Raw genomic sequence first — 10248 nt, forward strand, 5'->3', positions numbered from 1 at the left:
AGAGCAAAACTTTATCCCTGTGAACATATTTGTTATTTCTCCGCTGGTGTTGCCCAATTTAATAAAATCTTGGAGAACTTTCAACCCTGCACAACTCCTGATTTTTAATGAAAAATGATGAAAGAGATCAGAGATCTGTGTGCTTGCAATCTCTTTCATAAAGTGAACATTTTCTGTACATCAGAAACTGCGCCTGCATAAAAACGCCTGTGAAAGGTGATTTTTAAAGAAATCCCCATAATGTTTATTCTTGTTTTATTGGGTGCTAAATCTAATACTCCTTGTATGCTCTTGGAGTCATGTTTACACTGGAAAACAGAGGTTGTCAAGGCATCTGTCTTCATTTTCTGACTATTGTTGACTTACTGTTCCCCTGTTAGAAGAACATGACCTGCCTGTGCCTGTGGTTTGTGTCTCTGCAGCACTGAGGTGCTGCTCAGGTGTCACACAGTGTCTAAGAAGCACCTTGAGCTCCACAGAATTCAGATGGGCCCATGGCACGAAGCTCCTGGTGTCTCTTTAAATGCCTCCTGATTTGAAGAAGAGAGGGAAGCCAGACTGCCATGTAAAAATGTGTATAAACATATTTTTCTCACTTGCAGATTGGGAAAAGCAGTGTTTGTTTAGTCCTCACTGCCCCATTGGTGTCACTGAGTGATGCCCCTGGGAAGAGTCCTGCCTGTTCCTACTGAAACTTCCCTGCTGCACCTTGGGCTCCATGGAGCCCCAGGATGCTTCCTTCCCTTCCTATTCCTGGGGCTGTGAGCTATCCCTGTGCCCTCACACACATCACAGCCTTGCCTCAGCTGCTGGGCAGCAGATCTGTCCATGTGTGCTGAGAAGCACCGGAGACACTGCCCTGAGATGGTCAGAGAAGGGTTTGAGAAGGGCCCTACGCAGCGTTCCCGTGCTCCCCACTCCCAGACCCGGCACTTCCGACAGCTCTGACGTCCCCAGGGGCAGCTGCAATGTGAAAGTGGCTCTTTCCTGACAGCTCCCTAATATGTACAGAAAATTTGTCTTGCGAAATCTTACCGTGGTTGTAGACTTAAAAATACACGTTGAGTCAACTGAGCTGAGCGTAGGCTGAGCTCCTGAGTCTCCAGGAGATGCTGCTCTGTACAGGCATTCAAACTTTGCTGTTTGGGGGGCACTTCCTCAGCACAGAGGAAAAGGTTCATTGGGAAACGTGACTTCCATGATGAACCATCTCCCAGAATGTGTCTCTGCTCTTTCCTGTCCATACCCAAAACCCCTGGAACGCTGGGGGTGAGTCCCCAGCCCTGTTGGAGCCTTTAACTTCATTATCTTCATGGAGAAGGACACTTAGATGTTTTAGTAACAACAAAATAGATGTCAGAGACCCTGTTTTATCTCCTCCAGGACCCAGGAGGGTGTGTGTATCCTCACTAGTGTGATGACTCCTGGAACAAGATGTTACTCCAAGTGAGGAGGCTCAGACCTCCCATCATTTACACTGTCTGGTATCATGGCTGGCCATCAAGTTTAATGGAAGTGCTTGGCATCCTCCTAAATAAAATATTAAACCTTAAGGCTGAGAGGCAGAAGCACACAAGTGATGTATGAAAATGCTGGTTCCCAATTGCCATGTTCCAGGTGTGATTCCTGAGGATGCTGCCTGGGAACCATTTATATCCAACTGTAGCAAACCTAAACAGAATGACACAGTTTATTAAGCCAGAGGCAAATGTAAATGATGAAAGGCTGCTGTGTAAAACTGCATTAAACATGTCCCATTACATGAGGCAAACCACATTGTGTAGCTGTTTTAACATAACGCTCCTTTCATTACGCTAATTCCTTGGTGATTTAAATTTCTATATTTTATGAGATAGGAAAACAATAAAATATTAATTGCACTGGTGTGTGCTAACTTTATCTCTTTTTTTTGTGTTGATAATAGAATGTTATGTCACCGGGAGGAATGTAGACCTCTAAATATCTATTGTCAGGAAGGGAGAATCAGCCCTACCTGAAAGTGTGATGTTATAAACAGAGAAATGTGAGAAATGCTCGGAGTCCTTTGGTTTTCAGCAGAGTAGTTTCATTCTTCTCGCATTTAAGAGTCATTGAAAATATTTTGCAGAGAGAATTCATCTCTCCTTACACAGGAATTAAAGCACATTAAACAACTTCCTGGGCTTCCACTGGTGTCACCTGAAGGTGAAGGCTCAGCTTTGTTCTCCAAACGTGGCTTTCTTAGGTAGATTTTTTTTTTCCTAGTTCGTAGAGATCTGACAATTTGGGATCAGATTTTTTCAAAATTTAATGCCCAGCTCTGAATGCAGAGAGATCCCTCGAGTGTGGAGGGATCACTTTGGTGCCCGTGGGCCTGGTTTGGGTGGGATTCGTGGCCTTCTGGAATCACCATGAGAGGGACCAGGGCTGGTTGAGCTTTGCTACTACCCTGCTCTCTCCCTGCAGGCAGCTGGATGTGCTGTTGCAGAGAGCAGAGCAGTCCTGTGCCATTGCCTCACTTGTCATGCAATCTGAATTTCGATTATTAGAAGAGGCAGAGGAAGAGAAACCTCTAAGAGCATGAAGGAAACAGTAGGTGGGTTTGTTCTGACTTGCTGCTTAAAAACGGAGTTGGGAAGGAAATCCATTTCCCGTCCTGAAAAAATATTTTCGCTGTGGCTTAAAAAAATATTTGAGCTGTGCTGGAGGTGAGGCTAAAATCCCTCCAAAGCTTTGAGGAAGGCCCACCTGCTCTTTCCAGAGCAAGGGCACTCCTCTAGGTTGATCTAGAGAGAAAAGGAATCTAAATCTGTGTCCAGACACCCCTGGCCTGCAGAGCAAACATTTCCCACACCTTATATTATCTGAAAGTCCTCCCAGGGTATAAAATGTTTCCAGGTGATACCTTTACAAAAATTGATACATTGTTCTGGGTTTTTTTTTTGAGAAACTGGCATTTTCTGAGGGTTGGGTTTTTTCCCAAATAGACTGAAGACAATCAAATTCTGTTGTCATGCCAGAGGAGAGAGACTCATTTTGAAGAAGGATATATTATTTGTGCAGTGAAAAGTATTCCCATCTATTCTACACTATTTATGGTACTCTCATATCCTGGTTCTTGTTAGTGGAAACCATCAGCCAGTTCCAGTGATAAACTACTGATCTCCAAACATACCCAGTGCACAGCAAAAGCTGCATAGAACATAACTCACAGCACCAATTAAAAATATTTACAGCACTATACTTCCTATACGAAGTTTAAACATAGCCTTTTCATCTTTTTAGAGTTCTGTTTTGCACAGATTTGATTACAATTTGTAGTTCACAAAGGTGGGCAATAGTAATGTTGGCCAGAAGGGATTTGGAGGCACCACAGGTCAGCACGGTTCATTTGTCCAAATCTGTTCTTACTCCACACTCTTATTTTGGGGTCTTTGGTAAGTATCACAGAATCATGGAATCTTCTGAGCTGGAAGGGACCCACAAGGATCATCCAGTCCAACTCCTGGTCCTGCACAGGACACCCCAACAATCCCACCCTGTCCCTGAGAGCGTTGTCCAAACACTCCTGGAGCTCTGGCAGCCTTGGGGCCGTGACCACTGCCCTGGGGAGCCTGTTCAGTGTCCAACCACCCTCTGGGGGAAGGACCTTTTCCTGATATCTTAGTACAGGCTGTCAGTGTATGAAGGACCTGTGCCTCCTGGCAACACACCTCCTGGCTACCAGGGTCACATTGCTTTCTTCATGCACGAGACAGGATGTTATTTAGAGTCCAGGACTGGTAGAGGGGAGAATGGAGGAAAAGAGGGTCCATCCATCTCCCCCTTTTGTGGGAAGCCCTACTGCATCTTGTGACAAAAAGTCTCCTCAAGAGAATTGTCTCAGAAATGGAAGAATTCAGTGCATCACAGCCTTAATGACCACTACAACCATGGTCTTTGCAGCTCATGTTTTAAACCAAGGCTATTTCCTCAAGGATGGATAGAGGGGGTCTTTTCTCTCAAGTATTCCACTCTCTGCTAAGGAGAAGGTGATCTCAGTCGCTCAAGAATCCTGACCTGAACAGAAAGGTTTAGGACAAGGCCAGCCAATGAGATTTTGGATTCACACACCCTTGCATTTGAGGAGTTCTTCTTTAAGATTTCAGTCCAAAATGTCAGAAACATTTCCAAGAACTGCTAACCTGAAGAGGTTTTTCTAACCTTGGATGATACAAATCATAGCAGAAATTTCCTAGGAGTTTTAGCAACAGCTAAAGGAACCTAAAGGCAATGCTTCTTACAACCTTCTGGCTACCTCTGGATCAGACCTGGAGAATAAACTCCCTTTCAATTTAATCTCCTTATGTTTTATGGTTGCAAATCCTTTTCAGGTCCTTTTAAGGACCTAAAGAAGCCGTCTTTCTCTTTTAAGTAATTGCACTTTAACCCAGTGTCGAACACTGGCTTGTCCTTCCATCAGCTGGTCCCTCTCACTCTGCCAGTCCCACACATGGGGATCTCCTTCATGGCTGTGCAGAACCTCTCCTGGCACCTGCCTCACTTGGCTCCATGGGCTGGGGAGCATCCCAGCAGAGAGACAGGGATACCAGCTCAGGGGGAGCTCTGCTGCCTCTGTGACTTCTTCGCTGTCTTCACCCGTGAGATGTCGAAGGGTTCCAGGAGATGTTACTCTTGAAGAAATTTTCAGAAGCTGATTTTGCTCAACTTCTCTTTCAGGGAGTATTTTTATGCACCTCCCATTATAGTCATTAGACTTGTGTGGCTGTTCAACCCCTACATGCTCCACATTTATGTTTTCCTCCTACCTTTTTAAAAATAGACGTTTCAGTGTTCTGCAGCATCACATTTGTTGCTGTGGAGACGATTGTGATGTTGCCAATGGAGATATGATTTCACTGACAACCTCTGAAGAAGGACAGGAACATGAAGACTGTGGCTCTATTTCTCTCCTGCCCCTTTCCTAATAAACCTGTTCTGCCATTCCCTCTTCCCTGTGCTGCTCTATGCTGCATCCTGAACTTGAGCTGATGCACAAATCTATCTTCTTTCTTAACCTGCATTTTGGCATAAACATATAAATGCAGTGGATGCAAATTGCCTATAATTAGAGGTAGAACACAGCACTGGTGTAATAATTTGTGTATTCCTGCGACACTCTTCGTAAAACTTCACCAACACCCTTTTGGGCTGTAACTCTGTAGGAATAATCTACCAAAGGTACAAGCACAGAGAAATTGTCTAATATTCAGGGAAAATGAAAGTAATTTCCTAGTTCTTTGCGTGGGCAATTCCAAAGCAAAGTGACAGGTTGGAGGGAGGGAGGGAAAGGGAAAAGGGACGGGAAGAGTGACAGGCCATTATTGCTCCTGCTGCTCGTGCTGAACGTCTGGCAAAAATATAAACGTCGCTCCCCAACCTGCTGATACCCCGTGGTGTGTCTAATGAGGACTGGTGGGCTTGTGAGAACAGGTTTGACCTGAAGGAGGAAAGAAAGCCAGGAGAGAGCTGAGGATTTGGATCGGTGGGGTGCAGGAGGGTGTGGGCAGGGCCGTGTGGGTGGTTCTGCGGGACCCCAGGGGCAAGTTCCCTCCTGCCATGGAAAGATTTGTGCTCTGGTGATGCTGGAATATAGTGCCATGGTCAACATCAAATTAAAGTTCCCTGAGAAGAAAAATCCAGCTCCACTATGTAGTTTTTTTGTTAGTACAAAGGTTTGTAGAAAATTCCCATAGTACCTAAACAAATGAGCTGTGTTTGCCACCGGGGAAAGGAGCGTGTTGGGAGTACAGTGGTATTTCTTCCTGGCAGCCTGAGATCTGCCTCAGGAGTGGTTTGTACTGGATGGTAATTGAGTTTCAGCTGATTGCAGCAAAACTATGAATCAACTGCAGCCCATTTTTAATAATGAAGAACTGAAATATAATCAAAAATATATTCACAGCGCTACAGCTTTCAGTGATTATATGCAGCAACTGGTGCCTGCAGCCTCTTTGGACTCAGATTCTCTCTCTTGGCTTTTTTTTTTTTTAGTTTAAGGATTAGAAAAAAATCCAATATTCAGAGCAGTTGATTTGGCACGAGATGGCAGAGAATGCAAGGATTAATAGTGCTCTTTTCTGTGCTCCAGTTATTTCCGATGCCCTGTTGCAGGGGAGCTCCTCTCCCCACTCCTGCCTCAGGCCAAAGTACTCAGCAGGCAGCAGAATTTGGCAAGCCATGGTGAGCTCTTGAAATCACTTGTGAAAATGGTGCAATAACCTTGAGTGCTGACAACAGAAGACTGTATTTTGCCTCTCTGGAATACAGGAAGATATTGTGTGGCATTAACAGAAGGATATGTTACTATGGTGATGAAGTCTATATAACAGATGGAAATAAATATATGTATAATGCCTTTTAGGTATGATCTGACAAGAAAATTGTGACCTGTTTCCATGGGACTTGGTGGAGCATTGGAGCGTGTTAACACTGATACTTTCTGCAAGTTGGAAGTGATGGATGAGAGACCTTGTTTTCTGTCAGAAAAGCACTGCAAGGTGTCTGTGCTGCAGCAGCACCTACTGAATCTCACATTTCTCTCATATTAGCTGCAGGCCTTTCACCCTCTCACGTCCAGAGCTGTGGTTTTACAATATAAACAATTCCCCTGTCCTTTCCTTGTCTGCTGCCTGTGGACACTGGGCTTTGCTGGGGTCAGCTCAATCTCCCAGGGCTGTCCCCTCTTGCCACCTTCTGTTGCAGCCAAAAACTCCCAAAGTGACACATTTCTGGCCTCTGTCCTTCTGGCTCCTGCCATTTCTTTGTTCTGACTCTGCTGTACGATGTTCCTGGGCCCAGGATCCAAAGTTGGCTTGGCTTTAAGGAGAAGATGATCTGTCCAGGGAGGGAAGGGCAGTGGCTGTTTCTTGCACAGAGGCTCCTACAGTGGCTGTGCCAGAGCCCTGCAAACACTCATGGCTGAGTTTGTAACCACAGCCCTGCAGACCCTCAGGGGCTCTGGGCTTGGACAAATAAATGGAAATGCCAGAGGCAGGAGAAGATTTAACTCCTCACACTCCCACTTCCCACAGACCCTCTGGGTGCTTCAGTTTCAAATCTTTTCTGGGAGAAAAAAAAGAATATTCAGTTTTCCCTGCTTTCTCCACCTCTCCTGCTGCCAGGTCACTGGACCATTTTCAACTGATCTTCAGTACTGCTTTGCTTTTCTCCTCCCATATCTCCCCACTGTAGCCTAAGGCAGCTTGGCCAGTTGGACTCTGGGTGTCCCTTATCTTCATCTGTAAAATGCCAAAGTGAGTTAGAGAAAGAATTTAGGCAGCACTGAAGGTAATGTGATGACTATGTAGATTAATTTTGAAGCCTTTTTTTGCTTTCAGGATTTTGTTCATGACTCATATTTGTTCACAAGATATGATTACAGAAGTTTTTAGAGCAATGGCATGTGTGCAGCTTTGGGAGGCCTCTTGTTGGTTTAAAGGAGACATCCCAAATGAGAAGGTAAAAGTCAAGTCTCAGATAAGACACCAGAACTTTATATTTCCACCAGCTGGTATTTATTTGTCTGCATCTGTCATTCTTCAGAAAAGGCTTCTGGCAGCAAGAGCTGTGCTGCATTTTCATGATGGATGCAGGGGAATCTGCTCCCTGGATTGGTTCTGCAGTGCTGAGAAGGTGGAAAACTTGCTTTTGTCAGTAAAATAAAGAGATATGACTCAAGGAGCAAAACAGGAGCTGAGTAAGGCTGTTCTGTCAAAGAAGGATTTAAAGAGGGCTGTGAGGGAGCAGTGAGTGGCTGCTGTGCATCCACAGCACCTTCACACCCCAGGCCTCTGCCACTCACCACACAACCTGCTCGGTTTTTCACATGGAAAAAAACCTCACAGGTCACTTTTCCAAAGAGTGGATGGTTGAAAGGGGACACATCAGCTCCCAGAGTGGCTGAACTCCAGCCCTGAGTCCAATACACCAAGTAAGGGCACATATTTATCTGTACCTATAATCTGGAGTTTATTTCTCCATTCAGAGTTTTGTGTTCTCTCAGAAGTGCTTCTGTGGTTTCTGCAACCAGCATTTTATTTGTGTGCTTCAGCCTGACTGAAGGTGCTTCTGTCCTGGCTGGGCAGCTGATGGCACCGTTGTGCTACCCCCCAGCCACGCTGGCAGAGCTGGATTGTCACCCCTCCCTTCCTGGCAGTGTCTGACTCCTGACAGACACATTATTTGCACTCAGTTTAACTCAAGACTCCCCAGTGCCAGATGGGCTCTCACCAGCCCCGTGCTCAACCTTGGCACACTCTTGTTCCATGATCCCAAGGAAAAACTGGTTTAAGACAGAAAACAGCACCAGGAATTCAGCTTTCTGTTTCAACAGCCAGAGCCTGCTTTGATAGAAGGTGTTTATTCAGTTGTGCACCCAGCTGATGACTGGACATGGTCAACAGTTGGTGTTTTGGCTGCTCTGGCCTGAGCCAATTAACTGATTTATTCCTGCACTGGCAGTCATTGGGCAGATGAATCAGATGTGTATTTGCATTTCCTAAATTTAGCATATGCATCTATGTATCCAGCCTGTGTGCACAGTTTGGGCATGTTTTCATTTGCATTTTGTCACATTCGACTGAGGGAGGTTCAGACCATTTTGAGTTGAGCAGGACCCCTCGTGGCCACTCCATCAGAACACTGGCATTCCCAGACCCTTCATCCCCCTTTGGAGGCTTACTTGCAAGGGAAGACTTCTCCAGTAGTGCAAATAAAGTTAAGCAAGTCCATGAAAATATCCCTATTCCTTGGAGGCTTATACAGCAGTTACCCTCGTGGAAGGCTACTCTGCTGTAATCATATCAGCTTGAACCCACAAACAAATTTAACCAGTATAGTTTCCTCTGTAAGTGGCCTTTAAACACCTCTGATACTGTGTTTTTGAACTATCTGTGGGTGTTTTTTTCCCATATCTTCCATTAAATGTACTTAATATTAAACAGATGATATATTGCATAGTCGTTGAATATCCTCCCATGGAGTCACAAGGGATGCACAGGAGGAATGCAGAACATGGTGGGAGCAGTAAAATCCTGGAGCTCTTATCTCACATCTCCATTTGTACAAAGGTTTTATCTCACAGTCTGATTTCATTTTCACTCCTTAGAGAAAGGGGAAGCTCATAGGGATTGGGGTTGTTTCTGAGGAAATGAATACCAAGTTTTATCGTACCAAGTTCACTGCTGTGATCTGAAGGTATTTAAGCAAAGGCAGGATAAATGACAATGTTTGAGTGCATCAGGAATTTACTCTGCTAAAATAAAAGCTGGCCCTTTGGATTTAGTTTCAAATTGGAGCAAAGAAAGTTCTGTTACTGCTGTCAGCTTTTGATGCTTGTTGTGTTCCTCTGTTTTCTTCCCTGACAGAAGGAACTAAGGAGTGGCAGAGTGTTTGGCACAGTCTTGGAGATTGGGAAGCATCACTCTATCCTACTACTGAGGCACTAGACCTTAAAGAAGATGCTAATGAAGCTTGAAATCACATTTGCATTGCAAATGATACAATTTGTTCTGCCTTTATACAGAATTAATTTGAACTGTTTGCTGCTTTGTTCCAATTGTGCAGCTGAATAATGCTGCAGCTTTCAGTGGCTCAGCGCTGTAAAGATCTGAGTCATAAACAAGGCAGGGTAAATTAAAAATTTGCTATGTTGGACAGATCATCTATTCAACTTTCTGACATTTTTTTATCAGCCATCTTCAAATTATCAAGCAATAGATAAGCAAGTCCTGCTCTCCCTCCAGGTCTGAAGTATTGATGCTCATTTGTTCGGTTACAAGCAGATTTTTAATTACAACTGCTTAAGAGATTACCTAAGGAGTTAAACCAGCCTCCTGAAGTGGTTTCAGTAGCTCTCTTGAGTAAACAGAGCATAAGAAAGTGTGAGTTTTATTTAGCAACTGGTTAACAAGAAAAGTGGCAGGTCTTAGGGGAAACCTGCTGAGAAACAACCCCTTTTGGCCACCTCAGCATGAGGCTTTGAACACCTGTGGGTGGTGACAGCAGAAAGCCAGGCCTGGAGTTAGTTAAGTCCAGTATGAAGAATAGAGTCCATCCACATCCAGTGACCTTGTTCCAAAAGTCTGAGAACCCCCTTGCTGAGCCTGTGAATCTAAACCAAAGCTTTTATGTGTGGCAGAGCCACAAGATGTGCTCAGGTGTGTGTGGGACCTGTGAGGTTGCAGCATCTCCAGGGTCCCACACTGGGGGTTAAGGGGTCCTGGGCAG

The sequence above is a fragment of the Lepidothrix coronata genome, unplaced genomic scaffold, assembly GCF_001604755.1.
Source record: "Lepidothrix coronata isolate B3197 unplaced genomic scaffold, Lepidothrix_coronata-1.0 Scaffold49, whole genome shotgun sequence".
Lineage (NCBI taxonomy): Eukaryota > Metazoa > Chordata > Aves > Passeriformes > Pipridae > Lepidothrix > Lepidothrix coronata.